Genomic DNA, 15436 nt, shown 5'->3' on the forward strand with positions numbered 1-15436 from the left:
ACCATATACTGTTAAACGTGTGCTTTCAGCCATTAAAGAGTGGGGCTTAGTCTTATAGGAACACAACCCAAAGGCTAAATGCATGCTACAGGTCATGAAAAATAAGAAATAAAGTTTTAAGTTTTTACGCCCTAGAACCTCCCCTGCTTTTTTTAGTACTGGAAGAATACATTATAAAGTCTGCATGTGAAGTGTGCACGTGCTTTGCGTTTCTTAAGTGTTGGTCTTTATTGACAGCTTAAATGTGTTAGGCCTCTGTTGTGAAATATGTTGGGATACGTATGTCAACTTAGAAATCAGTGTTAAAGTCCTCTGTCCTCTGGCAATAAGCAGGTCGAGGACGACCCTCTGAATGTATTCAGTCAAGATTGCTGAGCGGTCCTAAATAGCAAAACCTGTCTTTGCTAAGGCATCAAAACTAGATCAAGCGAGGGTATTGTATTTCGGTATTGACAGCTTTCCACTTATTGACTACAGGCCTCCTTTTGGGCCGCTCACCATTCTCCTTTTCTACTAGATACAAGTACTTAGAAAATAATTCAAGAAATTGAAATTGTGATAAACACTTCTATGTCAATAACGGAGCTTGCTTCGCGAGAAAAAAAGTAGCACTTCAGGAATGGTGGAAGCAGGTCTTACATTTTGCTGCGGTGGGGAGATAAAGTAATGCCCCCACCCCTCAGAATGGACTATTTAGTTTGCATCTAATAAAGGGTAAAGGAGGCCCTTTTCCAAAATTGCTGCCTGAGGCCTAGAATTTAAATATATCACAGATGGAAATTCTGTATTAAAAATCCTTCTCCAAAATGTAAGTAATAATATTCTTGATTGAATTTTTTCACTTAAAGAATGTTCCTTGAACCCGTTTCAGAAAATAAACTGTTAAATTCTTTCCTTAGGACCATGAAATTACCCTAGAGAAGCAGACTACCCGACAATGTCTTCTGTTGGTATAGTGACCAAATTCTCCAAACCAAAAACCATGATGTATGGCTTGACATGTACTCAAAACAAAGGAACAAACTCTGTGAAGCTGAAATGAGTTCATAAAATATGCTTCTTATTTTGGGAAACAATTGGTTTAGGGATGTGAAGTGGGGAAGGCTGGGTCAGTGAGAACTATAGATAATATCATTGATTTCACCCACCACATCCAACCTTTTTCTGAGGTGCTCCCAAACAACCTAATTAACTGATCTGAATTTCAGCTTCTCTCCTTTTCTCCCTAGCCCTTGAATAAGCAGTGAAATGGCCAAAGGGAGAGAGACTACAGGAGGAGAAAGGAAGCAAAGCCAGGGGCTATGTGCAAAACTAAGACCTTACCCCAAAAGAAACTAAAATTAATTTTAGATTCCTCTTTCTAAAAATCCATTTTAGATTTGTACTCTCTAGATAATTTCTGGATGATGTTTCTACTTCACATATATTTTCAGAGATTTCCACAGTCCATAAACTTATATTAAAGGCCTACCTTGTGCTAATCATACTACAAGGGGTTGGGAATAAACAGATGATCAAAACTAGGCAACAAGGAGTTCAGTCTGGCAAAGGGGACAGTCTAGTGCACTGGGCATTGCTGTACAGCGTGGAAGGTGTTGTACTAGGGGTATGCAGAACAATTATAACTGAGGAGCATCTATGGCAATAGGAAAGTCTTTCCAGAAAAGGTGATAACTAAGCTGATTCGTGAAGGACAAGTGTCCAGGGTATGTGGTTCTACTTTTTTCTCTGGGAAGGTGATCCAATCAGAGAAAGCCTGAGTAAAGGTCCAAGGGTTTGGAGAGCAAGGCTTGCCTGAGACCTATGCACATGTCGAGATTCACTAACAAAAATAAGGACGAGTTGAGGCTCTCTACAATACGTGTCTTTCTCCCCCAGAGATCATCAGTAAAATCTCAAAGATTTAATCTAAATTGTTCCCAAGATGTGGTTCCGGATGGGAAATATTTTGAAGGTACTCATATGTAAGGGTAATGCTACCAGATTTTTCTACAAAGAATCCATCGGTGTTACCACCTGAGACGGGCAGAATAAGATATTAGAATCTAAATAACACTGCATTATTCTTTATATAAGTTGGTAGTATTTACAGAACCTTTCTCCATCTGTTCCCTAAATGGTAATATACTAGTAGAAGCTTTTTGTTGTTCCTTCACACTTCCACCATTCAGTCACTGGTTAGTAATTCACGATGAATCCCTTCTTTCCAGCATCCCTTAATCGCATCACTCTCCATCACTCTCCCCACTTCCCATCCCACCCTGCTCTACCCTATCACACGTACATACCTAATCCATCCTCAGACCAGGTCTGTGACTTACCTGATGTCCCAAACTAAAGTATTAGCCACTCCTTTACTTTTCTTTATATTTATTTATTTATACCCAAACTTGTGCCCTGCCCCCATGACTTCAGGCTATTCCATTTCTAAATATTCCGAAGCTTAAGTCATTTTACGTGGAAAATGTTTTAAATCACTGTACTCACTTTTTGAGGCTTCTCATCACCTCCCAGATGAAGGTCCTTCAAAACCTTTCTCACTATACTCCATCCTGTAACCTCTACTCTGTGTGAATTCAATTTAGAAACCTACATTCGCTTTTCCTAACATGAAGCTTGTTCTGCATTGATAGGACACACTCCTCCTTTCTGGAACAATTCAAGGACGACCTCCTCCACCAGCCAGCCCCTCATAAATTGAAAGTGACCAGGAATGAAGTCCAAGTAATCCAGTTCTGCCACCACCCACTGGGAACTATTAGGCAGGTCACCTCACATTTCAGGGTTTGAATTCTCTCACTAGTTACACAAAGAAAAGAGAGTAGTAATTGACTTCTGAGATCTCTGAAAGCCATGTCCCTTTCCATCCTTCCACATAACAGTAACATTGCCACATTTTAGTACAAATAATATGGAACCAAGGAAAGAATTTTAAGTAAGGAGTGAAAAATCCATCCATCTGCTAGGTATCAGAATGTTATCAGTTTATAGCTTATTCAGTTGGTTTAGGCCCGGTACTAATGAGATGAAGGTCATGAGTTCCATTCCCTAATGGCTAGTTAGTTTTGATCTGTTTCATAGCCACAAACTTCTTTCCTAACCCCAGTTTCCCATGTTGTAACATGTGCTATTGGTCACAATTCTTAAGGTAAAATTGAATCTTTCCATAGAAATTTTCTAAAATGAACAATACTTGAAATCATTCTTTCAATGTATTATCTTACTTTTAAGTGTGAGTCACGTTATTTATTTTTTTAGCCTATATAATGTGTGCTCCATGTTTTTTTCCAAGTATAAAAATGACATTAACATTGATTTGGCCAAGATTCTTATTATTGATATTTATTTATAAGAGATGAGTTTGATTTTCTTGTTAGTGTTCTAGATAACACTGAAATGCTCATATAGTACTCTAATTTGAATACTGGTAATCTTTACTGTGACACATCTGTATACATTCTTAGCAGAGAGCTTGTGATAGTGAGATGTAATTGAAATGCTGAGAGTAAAAGAAAAAGGATCTGTTACTCATCAGGTAAGGAAAGATCATAATGTAAATCTTAAATCCTCAAAGTCTTGAGGAAATTAATTCTGGATAGATGTGAATCTTTATTATAATTTTGTTTAGATGCAAAGGTAAAGTTAGAAATATGACAGACATATTCAAAAGAGCTGAATAATATGGGACTATAAACTGACTTCTAAATTAAAAGGAAAAAGAGTTTATAATTTTCCATAACACACTTACTCACTTAAAGCCTAAATTTAAAAGCCTTATAACTAAACAGTATTAGAGGAACAAGCCAGACTTCAGAACATGTCTGTGACAGTAGTAGCCTCTGATACACTTAGACCCTGGTTCTAGAATGTTCTTTCCATTTGACCTGGCCTCCTGGCCACAGCCGACTGGTCCAGAAGTGGGCATTTAATCCAAGGTCTGAATCAAGTAGGGGTGGCCTATGAGTCAGCAGGGAGTGCTTCCCCATGTGAATAAAAGTGATGAAATGGAACAGTCTATTCTCACCCTTGGCCATATGAACCGGAAATACTGAAGATGAAATTAGTTGATAGGCATTACAAAAACTAAATGATTCACAGAGAGAAAAAGGTAGAGTGCAGGTACCTTAGCTGTTAGGTATTAGACACTATGCGTAAGTAGAAATCATAAGGTAAAGCAGAGCAGAAGTTAGCCAGCCAGATAAAGATAAAGGTGCTAGAGCTGCCCTGGGCTCTACATGACCTCCTATCCCCAAATGTCATTCTAGTCTTGGAAAGGCCTGGCCACTTTGAGACATCATGAAAACCACCTACATAGCTAGAATTTCTGTCTTCACTAGTATCACCATGAGAGCTCCCCATCCCTTATGAAAAATTGAGTAGTTTTTTGAATTGAGTAGATAAACAAAAGACCCCTAGCAACAGCAGTATGTATGACTTCTTCTTTTTAATCTTACAGATTTAAAGGGGACCAAGTTAGAAAGTCAGTTTAGTCAGCCCAGTACGCAGTCATCTTGTGCCCATTAGTGGAACGTGCAGGCCAGACAGTAAGGATCAGATCCCAACACCATCACTTGCTGCTAATGTGTGATCTGGGGCAAGTTGCTGAACCTCTCTTACCTCAGATTACACGTCTGTAAAATGGGAATATTTACAGTACCTAGCTCATGAGGTTGTTAGGATTTAATGGAGTAATACAAGACTAAACCTTGGCATGTGGTTAGTAATCAATAAATGTTAGCTTGTGAGTTGGGGGGTTTTGCCTGAGTTGTTCCCTGCAATATTCCTAACACCCAGACTTGTACCTACACACAGTTAAGTATGCAATAAATATTTATTCAGTGACTTCAGGAAATACTATGATGTAAATTATTAGGTCCACTCTTTTATTTGCCCCTTTCCCAGCTGGTGACTAGGCCAGAGGTGTCAGGTCACAGGCATGCCCATGGACAACATCCTCCTAAAAGGTCCTGAAAGCATGTAAACAGAGAGTGCTAATGGAATTCATAGGCCCTATTTCAAAGGAGCCTGCTGTTCAGAATATATTATCTTTATTTAGCATTTATATTACACTTTTATATTTTCAAAGCCCTTTTCAGTTTTTTAACTAAATATTTGTTATAACATTCCTACGTGATCTTTCATAAGGGAGGTAACTGAGGCATGGTTCCAATCGTTAATACCTATATCTAGAATAAAATTCATCACATAAATACAGTTAAGTGTAACTGTACAATAAAAAAAAAAATCTGGAACATTACTTTGTTCATGTAGAATGCCGAATGGAATGTCAGCGTTCGAGAAGAAGACAATCTGTTACTTTAAATTATACTAGCTCTGCCTTTCACTTGGTTCTATTTCAGGAACTAGAATCAATAGAAAGGTTTTTAAACTGGGGTTTCTCAATGGGTTTGAAGACTGTAAGGAATAAAATTTTGAAATTCAGTATTGAAACATTTCACCACATCTCAGTAATTTCCCAATCTTTTTCTATGAAAACCTCTCCAAGAAAGTAGCTCTTTCCTCCTGTCAGTGTGTTGGGGGTTTCTGTATGCAGGCCCTTGGAATTTGTAGACAGTGAAGAATGAAAGGGTAAAAATCAGTATACCATTGATGAAATCAGTCAAGAGTAATCTAGTGTAAGGAGATTTGGAAAATGCCCAAATCCAATCAGGTGTCTCTGTGGAGTTGCAGGAAAGTCTGAAAATGTATTGGACTGAAAAGAGATACTGAGTTTTGGTCACTATTCTGATTGGCTTCACTACAGATTAAAATCATCCTAACTCAGAGGAGCCCTCAATAATAAAGCTGGAGGATCTATTTCTTTGACTCTAGTTGACTTCCTCTTCTACAGCCCAACCAGCTATGTACAAATCTCAAGGCCAGATTCCACTCCAGGTTTCTTCTATCCCAGTGTAAGCTCCTTCAACTCTTCCCTTCAACTTCTAAATCTCTCTCTTTTCCTCTCCCATCTCCAGGGAGAAATATCCCTACTTCTTCCCCAGGCTGTCTCTCTAAATGTGCCCTTGATCATGATCACACCCTCTCTCTATTCCTCCATAAATTTTCATTATTCTCCCGGTATTTACAGCTTGCTATTCTCCACTGGCTTTCTTACAGCCCCCAAATATGCTCATATCTTCCCAGTCTTAAAAAAGAAAACCTTTTGTCAGTTCTACATCCCGTCAAACTCTGTCCCATAATCTCTCCTTTCCTTTGCTGCCTTTGCTGTTCACTTCTTGAACAAGTAGTTTGCACTCAACTTTCTTAATTTCCATATATCTGATTCATTCTTTAATCCACAGACATTACTGAATATGCTTTCTTCCTTTAGAGTCTCCAATGACTTCCTAAATGTCAAATCAAGTGGCCACAGTCCAATTCCTATATAAGTGCTTCCTAGAAGCACTTGACAAGTGTTGACTAATCCCTTCTTTGAAACTCTCTTCTCACGTAACCTCTTTGTCAATTCACTTTTCTGGCTGTTCTCTTGTCCCTTGGACCTAGTCCCTCTTTCTCCTCCCACCTGATAAACATGAGTCCTTCTGGAGTTAAGTTCTGGTCTTCCCTTCTGTTTTTATACTCTATCCTGACGGAACTCATGTACCTCCTCAGCATCACTTGAACTCATCTTTGTGTAAAGAACTCCTGGACCATATTTTTGTTCATGAGCATTCTACAGAGCTTCAGACTTACATTTCCACTTTCTTGAGCTATAAATCCACGTGGATATTCTATGTGTTTGAAGACAATGGAATAATGTGGTGGTTTAAAACAAGAAAAAGCTTTGGGGTTAGATCTGTGTTGGGGTCCCATTTCCACTACTTAACTAGGTATTAGTAACTTAATCTACCTACACTGAGTTTCCTCCCATGCCCAAGAATATCTCCTGTGCTGGCCATTATCAAGATTAAAGGAGATAATGCATGTAAGGTGCCTAGCACATGAGCTTAATGAATGGTTTCTTTCTTCTGCATTCTCCATCTCAGTTTATAATGTCCCAGTGCTCTCAGTCACTGATTTAACTACAACTTCCTCTTGCTGCCACCCGCATTCAGTTGGTCACCAGATCCTACTGACTGTTCCTCTATAATATCTCTCCTCTAATCCCTCCCTGCCTTTTACTATTTCCTCTGCCACTGCCCAGCCTGGTCTCCTGCCAGGCTTATTACCCTATGTTTCTAACTACATCCTTGCCATGACAATCGTTCTCCTTGAGTCCAGAGTTAATAATATTACTCCCCTGCTCCAAATCCCTAACTAGTTCCTCAGAACTTTAGAAAAAATTTATCTCATTGGTCTGGTATTTCGTGCCTTTCAAGCAATGAAACAAACTGGCCTTTCTATCTTCAGCCAGTACACCCCACAAACCCATGCATAAGCCACGCCAAGCAAACCCAATACATTGTCACCTGTCTTTGGTTTTGTTCATGCTATTTCCTAAGCTTGAAATGCCCATTCTCTGTCCCCACTTGACCTATCGAAATTTCTAACTCTCTCAAACAGATATTTGTACATCCATGTTTATAGCTGCATATTCACAATAGCCAAAAGGTGGAAACAGCACAAATGGCCATCAACAGATGAATAAACCAAATGTGGTGTATACGTGCAATGGGAATATTATGTAGCCTTATAAAAGGAAGGAAATTCTGACACATGCTATAATATGGGTGAATCTTGAAGACATTATGCTAAGTGAAATCAGCCAGTCACAAAAGGACAAATATTGTAGGATTACACTTATCTGAGGTACCCAGAGGAATCAAATTCACAGAGACTGAAAGCAGAATGATGGTTGTCAGGGACTATGGGAGGGGAAAATTGGGAGTTGTCATTTAATGGGTACAGTTTCAGTTTTGTAAGATGAAAAACGTTTTGGAGATGGATAGTGGTGACAGTTTTTTGGCAACAATGCAAATGTACTTAATGCCACATAACCGTACATTTATTTATTTATTTATTTATTTTTAATTTTTTTTTTTGCGGTACGCGGGCCTCTCACTGTTGTGGCCTCTCCCATTGCGGAGCACAGGCTCTGGACGCGCAGGCTCAGCGGCCATGGCTCACGGGCCTAGCCTCTCCATGGCATGTGGGATCTTCCTGGACCAGGGCACGAACCCGTGTCCCCTGCATCGGCAGGCGGACTCTCAACCACTGCACCACCAGGGAAGCCCATTTGTATTTATTTATTTTTTTTCCATACATTTAAAAATGGTTAAAATGGTCAATTTTATGTTATGTATATTTTACCTCAATTAAAATTTTTTCCTAACTCATCTTAAGTTACATATATTAAGTACCAGGGACTGTGCTAGGCACCTGGAATACAAACAAACAAACAGATAAATAATAAAGTGCTACCTGTCCCAGAAGGGCATATAATTGAGAAGGCCTCAAATTCTACCTCTACCGTGAAAAACTCCAGGTCATTACACTTGAAATTTAAAGCTTTCTTCTGTCTCTACCTATTTTAGCACTTGTCACATCCATCCTGCTCTATATTATATCTGGTCCTCGTAAACGTTTGTCTCTCTTTTGAGATAATAAAATGTCCTAAGGTCAGGAGCTCTATCTTATCTATTCATTTTTTAAATCTATCATAGCACTTAATACAGTTCATTGCACATAACGGGGGCTCAATAAATACTTGTGGAGTAGAACAGAATGGAAGGGAAGTTAAATTCAGCCATCAGTGATGTTTCAGGCCGAAAAGGACACCATCTCATAGACAGGCCTTCCTCAAGAGGGGCATACTGACCAATAACATACTCTAACACGAAGATCAAAGGAGAGCCCTGCCTCTGTAACACAACTACATCACTCAGTACTGGGTACTTACAGCTGTTCTGGATTCCATTTATGATCCTCAGTAAATGGGCTATCATCTCACATTTGAATGAATTTTCTAAAATTTCAAATTTAAAGCCATGGTTTAAACATAGATGGATGGACTTAGGCGCTGTCTGCCATGTTTACTGTCAGAACTGTGAACCGATCATTGAGAGTTTTGTGAAAAGAGGTATAGCCACTAACAGGTGGTTTCCCTTCCTGACCCACTGGAGTTTGGACGAGTCCATCTGACAGCTGGTTTGGTTTTGAGTAATGGCAATAATAATCAGCACAAACAGCACTTAGGAATCTACAACTTTCTATCTTCTGATAACCCTTGAATTATAAATCATCCAGGTAGCATCAGACACTTAAGACTATTTTCTTGAGTACTAGGAAAATTTTCCCTTCATCAAGATGGGATTTCTCTTTTCATCTTCAGGAGCAGAGTTCTCTGTTTTACTGTCTAGATGAGACTTAGGTCCCCCGGTGCTTAATAATTATGCCTAATAATTTACTGAGTGGTTACTGTGTGCCAAGAACTGTGCAAGGCACTTTCCTTGTATTATCTCAGTCTTCCGGCAATGCTATGAGATAGCAAGGTGGATTTCTTTTTTTGTGACTACCCCAGATTCTTTACCTCTTCTTTCATTGATAGCACCAACTTTCCCTTTAGGGAGCTTGCAGACTCATTCCATGTGGCCTCATGTACCTGTCAAGTCCACCGCTTCCTAACACCAAGGAATGGGTGGGTGATGGAAATGAGGCCATTTAGACTGTGTCAGGAGTGTTGATTATTGATTCGTGGGCCGAGTGACAAGAGTAGCTGGCTGTAGGTGAGTTATTTCAGAGTGCACTCCCCCGAATTCCTGAATATCCACAGAGTAGCCCCAGTGCCTGTTTTCCCCCAGGTCTGATCACTTAGCTTTTCCTTCAACTTTTCGACATACTAAATTTTGTTCTAATAAATTCTGCTTTTAAAAAAAATCTAATTTTAGCCAGAATCAGTTGTTGGTAACCTGAAAATCTGCCTCGTAAGTTAGTATATTTGTTTCTATTGCTGTGTAACAAAGTATACCACACTTAGGTGCTGACAAATACACACGTTTATGCTCTCACAGTATCTATGGGTCAGGGCTCCAGGCATAGCTAAACTGGGTCCTCAGCTCAGGGTCTCACAGGCTGCAGTCAAGGTGACAGCCAGGGCTAAGTTCTCATGTGAGGTTTGGAGGTCTCTTCAGAGCTCACGTGGTTGTTGGCAGAATTCTTCTCCTTGTGGTTGTAGGACTGAAGTCCCTTTTTCTTGCTGATTGTCTGCTGAGGCTGCCTATCGTCAACTCCAGAGGCCCCTGCAGTTCTTTGCCACATCCATAGACCTCTCACAACAGGAGAGTTTGCTTCTTCAATCCTGGCAAGATTAAAGAAGCAAACATTGAATGTCTCTCTCACTTTGAATGTCTCCCTTCAGGGAGGCCCTGGACCCTCCTTTAAAAGGCTTACCTGATTAAGTCAGGTCCACCCAGGATAATCACCCTTTTGATTAACTCAAAGTCAGATGATTAAAACCTTAATTACATCTGAAAAATCCCTCTCTTTTGTCACGTAACATAATCTAATCACTAGAGTAAAATCCCACACATTCACCCCACAGTCAAGCAGAGGTGATTAGACAAAGAATACACACTAGCTGGGGGGAAACTTGGGGGCCAGTTTATAATTCTACCTAACACAGATACCTACTCTTATTATCTCCATTTTACAGATGAATAAACTAAGGTTTAGAGATGTAAGTCATTGGTCAAGATGACAAACTTCTAAATGTTAATGTCAAGTTTTGAACTAGGCCGATGGCCAGTGTTTAAGCTAACTCATGGTATTATTGAAATGATTTTTATTTCCTTCAACTAAATCTTCTTGTGCTTGCAAAAACTTTTCTGTATTTTTAAGAGTTTGTCTAGCTTTTTCCACCTTTTCTGAATACTCTCGTTCTCTACATCACATGTCTGAATAGACAATGGGGGCAAGTCACTACAGAGATACTAAGGCATTTGACATCTTTAGAACAATATCATATGTGAGTCATCATGCTAGAAAGCATGAGAAAACCCAAGATGGACCCCCAAGAAACCCATTTTCTGTCAGAAGATACAAGATCAGTCAAAAAAGTATGAATACATGTGGGAAAATAGTAAAAGAGTGCACAGAAGAGGGAATAATGAATTCTAACTGGAATGAAAGGATGAGAGAAGTTTTATCAAAGAAAATGAATAGGATCTTGCCTTATAGGAAAGTGAGGAGGTGGCAGGGAACAGGGGGAAGAAGCTTCCTGAAGCTCCAACCTCTCATGAGTTCCTCCTCACTTGATCCTTGCTCAGGTAAGTAGACACAAAAGAAGTCTTTTCAGAATTAAAAATATGGTAATGTTACCCCACATCTTGAGATTCTGTTTTCTCTGGTTGACCTAAGGTAGTTTAGAAACCAAGGAAAATAAATCAATTTTGATCAAAATATAGAAAAATAATCTCACACTAAATAATATCATCTAAAGCATGTTTTCACTGAGCTATTAATGTCTATATTATACCAGCTTATTGACTGTACTTTTCTTATGTGATTTATCCTATTACTTTTTGGAGAATCCATTTTTTTCTCTTAGGCCCAAGGTGCCATTGATGGCCAATAAGGCAAATAGCACTAATATCACTAGGGAAGGTACAGAAAACAGAAGAGAAAATAGCATTCTAAATTACATCAAACCATAGTATATCTATACCAGAAATACTATGTGTATTTGTTTTGCTAGAAATTTTATATGAAACAGTAAAACAAATGATGTGAAAATAGGGCTGTTTAAAGTAGTTGCTAGGATACTGGGGACTTCTAAATTAAAATTTCCAGATATCAAGAGCCCATATTTTAGCTAAATTTGTCCTTCTATTTATTGAACAAATATTTATTGAGTATCTACTATAAGCCAGGTAATATACTAGGTTCTGGGAGTAAAACACATTAAATAAAACACATACCATCACTCTCCTTAGGATGTAAAATATAGTGGAGATGTTATCAATAAATGGGCAATTATAATACATCACAATATATTCTAGAGAAATACTAGTGGCAAAAGTACAAAAATAAAGAAATATTGTAGAGAGTACAAGATGCTTTGGGAATAGGAAGGAAAATAATTTTGTTGATTTTAAGGGAACCTTGTGAGGTTTTCTGGAAGAGGTGGCATTTAAGTTGATATATGAAGATAAAATGGGAGAATATGGGACACCAGATAGTCAGCCAAAGATCAATGAGTACCAAAAAAATTGTGAAGCCTATCTGGGGACAGGGAGGAGGTAACGAAGGACTTTCTTTAAATTTATTTGAAAATGTTAAGATTAAAAAAAATCCTCCTACACAAAGATGCTTCATTATATCACTTACCAGCCCAAATCTATGAGCTATACACACTTACCTGCAACATCTAGGCAAGAACTTATCTTGCTTCTCTGTAACAGTCTTTGCCTGGAATTCATCTCCACTAGGCTCTGAAATCTTGCTTCTGCAATGACGAGCACCATCTCCTTCACCGGCCACTGTGAACTTGGAATTTACAAATGCTGCAACCTTGTGCTCATTCGTGCAGTCAGTGCCAGCTGCTTCATGGCCTCCAGCAAAAGAACAAATCATTCCAACTATAGACCAAACAAATGCCAAAACTTATAACTTCTCCAAAATTACATCCATGATATAGAACATTTATGGACAATCAACAATATGCCTTATATATTACAATAGATTTTATAGCTTTCTTAATTTTTATTTTTTAAAGTCAATTTTTGCTCCAAAACTTGTAAATTACATGTATGTATGTATGTACATACCATTCAACTCTGCTATACTCGCCTGACCACAATGTACATATAACATTGATGTTCTCTATTTTCATAAAGCTGTAATAGATTACTATTAAAGATTACTTGCTTTTTTGGTTAAAAAAAAAGCATGAGCTTATAAGTTTTGTAACATATATCAAAATTACATATGCACTTGAATACTTGGCCAGCATTTCTACTCTCTCCTACAGAGCTTCCCACATGTGTGTGGCATGACATAGGTACAAGGTTATTCATTGTGGCATCATCTCTAAGAACAAAATAACTAAAAATTCATCAATATAAGACTAGGTTTTAAAATTATGGCAAATTCTTACAAGGAGATAACATGTAGTCATAAAAAGAATATCTATATGTCCTGATAATGGAATGATTCTGAAGACATGTTGTTAAGTTCAGAAAGCAAGGTGCAGGATCAGTGAGCATAGGATGTTTTGTATAAGAACAGGAGAATACATAAAGAACATATATATATATATATATATATATATATATATATACATGTATATTTAATATATGTTGCTACAGATGGCATGTTAGTGTCCCCCTAAAAGTTATATGTTGATCCCCAGTATGATGGCATTAGGAGATGGGGCCTTAGGGAGGTGATTAGGTCCTGAGGGCAGAGCTCTCACGAATGAGATTAGTGACCTTAAAAATGAGACTCTGGGGAGCTCTCTTGCCCCTTCCATCATGTGAAAACACAGCAATAATGAACCCATTACATGGTAACAGAAATATCATATTTTTATTAAAAATAGCTGGGTTTTTCAAAATAAAAAGTTAAGAGTGGCATATTTTTGCAAATCTCTTGAATGTCTGGCTTACTAGAAGACATCTGGATTCTCATATCTGCTTCTGTATTCAATCTGTTGTGATATGTTGTTCTGGCTGAAGTATAAGAAGAAAATATGGTTTCACACAGTTAAGAGGTTGGAAAACAGAAGTATTTCAAAAGGCTTTTTAGATGATTGTAGCTATTCTTCTTTGCTATTACGCCAAAACTCAACAATAGTTTTTTAAAGGTTAACTGCAATGTAGTGTCTGAAACTATCAAAGAGCTATTCATACCCAGTTACATTAAAATCCACTGGTCTGCCTTGCACTTTGAATACTTCTTTTACCCCTGCATGAGTTTTTAAGATCATGCATTGGTCATTTGGGAAATATTGGTCCATTGAGTTATATATGTCTTCTAAAGGCTAACACATCTCATTTTATATCAAACATCAAAAAATTGCATTTGCTGTATCACCACCAATTTCATCAGAAAAGTTTTTAGATACTGTGAAGTTATTGAGCTCACACTGGTGGATACAAGTTTTCCAAAATTCTAATTTTTAGTTAAAAGCTCAAATTTTATAATTTGCGGCTTATACTGTCATTTGCTTTTCTTGAATTAACCGGCACATTTTGTTCATTTGTAAGAAAATGTTTCCAAAACAATTGCATGAATCACCATAGTTTGCCTGTCATTCTCTCAAGTAAAAATGGTGTTCCATGAAAAATGCAGCTTTGGGTTTGCAACTCAAACGACCATGCAAGTGCATTCCCTTGAGACAACCTGGTACTTTGGTATGCAGAGAAAGTGTTTCATGTGTACTTCCCTTTGCATCAGACAGAATATTAAAAAGGCACTCAAGAGTCAAGATTTAATAAAATTATTAGCTTTTCCCTGCTTCATCAAGGACATTCTTAAGTGAAATTTGAATGTTTTTAGCTGTGAATACATGGTAGGGAAGAATACAATGACTCCTAGTACAGTTTAGTGCTACTGTCTTGACTCATGTCAAGGTGCCAGTGGTCTTATCCACCACTGCTTTTCCATCACCGGGGAAAATGTCAACAGTAAACATGGCAAATGTGCCTCATTATCATTATAAAAATAGTTCTGATCTCACAGACCCTCAATGCATCTTGGAAACCCACAGGGGTCAGTGGATCACAGTTTGAAAAATATTAGCATAAGCAATTTCTGGATTAATAAATTAGAAACTGGTAACATTATTTTCCTTCATTGAGGAGCATTGTATAATTGGGGGACAGGTGTGGGTGGAAGACGTTTCACTGTATACCCTTTTTACTTTCTGAATTTGAACCAAGGGAATGTATTAGTCATTCCAAGATAAATGTAGAAATGATTTTAAAGAGCATAAGAAACTTGAAAGCTGGACAAAGGAAAGTAAGGTGACAACTTGTATTTATACAAGGATAATATTCCGCATGGCTGCATAGCTGCAAAGCATCTGGCTGGTATAAAACTCAGATGATTTTAGAACCATGGCTCACAAGGAGGCTTAGCCTAGAGTCATTGGTTAGGCTCACAAACTGCTAATCGGCCCAGTAGTTCAGGCATGGAGAGTAAGCAGAGGACTTGAATAAATCACATTATAATTTTATAATAATAAAACTCAGGGAGAAAAGTCAGAAAGCTATATGTTACTGCAAAAATTAAGGATATTTGGGGCTTCCTTGGTGGCTCAGTGGTTGAGAGTCCGCCTGCTGATGCAGGGAATGCGGGTTCGTGCCCCGGTCTGGGAAGATCCCACATGCTGCGGAGCGGCTGGGCCCATGAGCCATGGCCGCTGAGCCTGCACGTCCGGAGCCTGTGCTCCGCAACGAGAGAGGCCACAACAGTGAGAGGCCCACGTATCGCAAAAAAAAAAAAAAAATTAAGGACATTCAATAGTCCCTGATTACCATTGACTTTTCTTTCCCCA

Source organism: Mesoplodon densirostris, chromosome 12, assembly GCF_025265405.1.
Source record: "Mesoplodon densirostris isolate mMesDen1 chromosome 12, mMesDen1 primary haplotype, whole genome shotgun sequence".
Classification (NCBI taxonomy): Eukaryota; Metazoa; Chordata; class Mammalia; order Artiodactyla; family Ziphiidae; genus Mesoplodon; species Mesoplodon densirostris.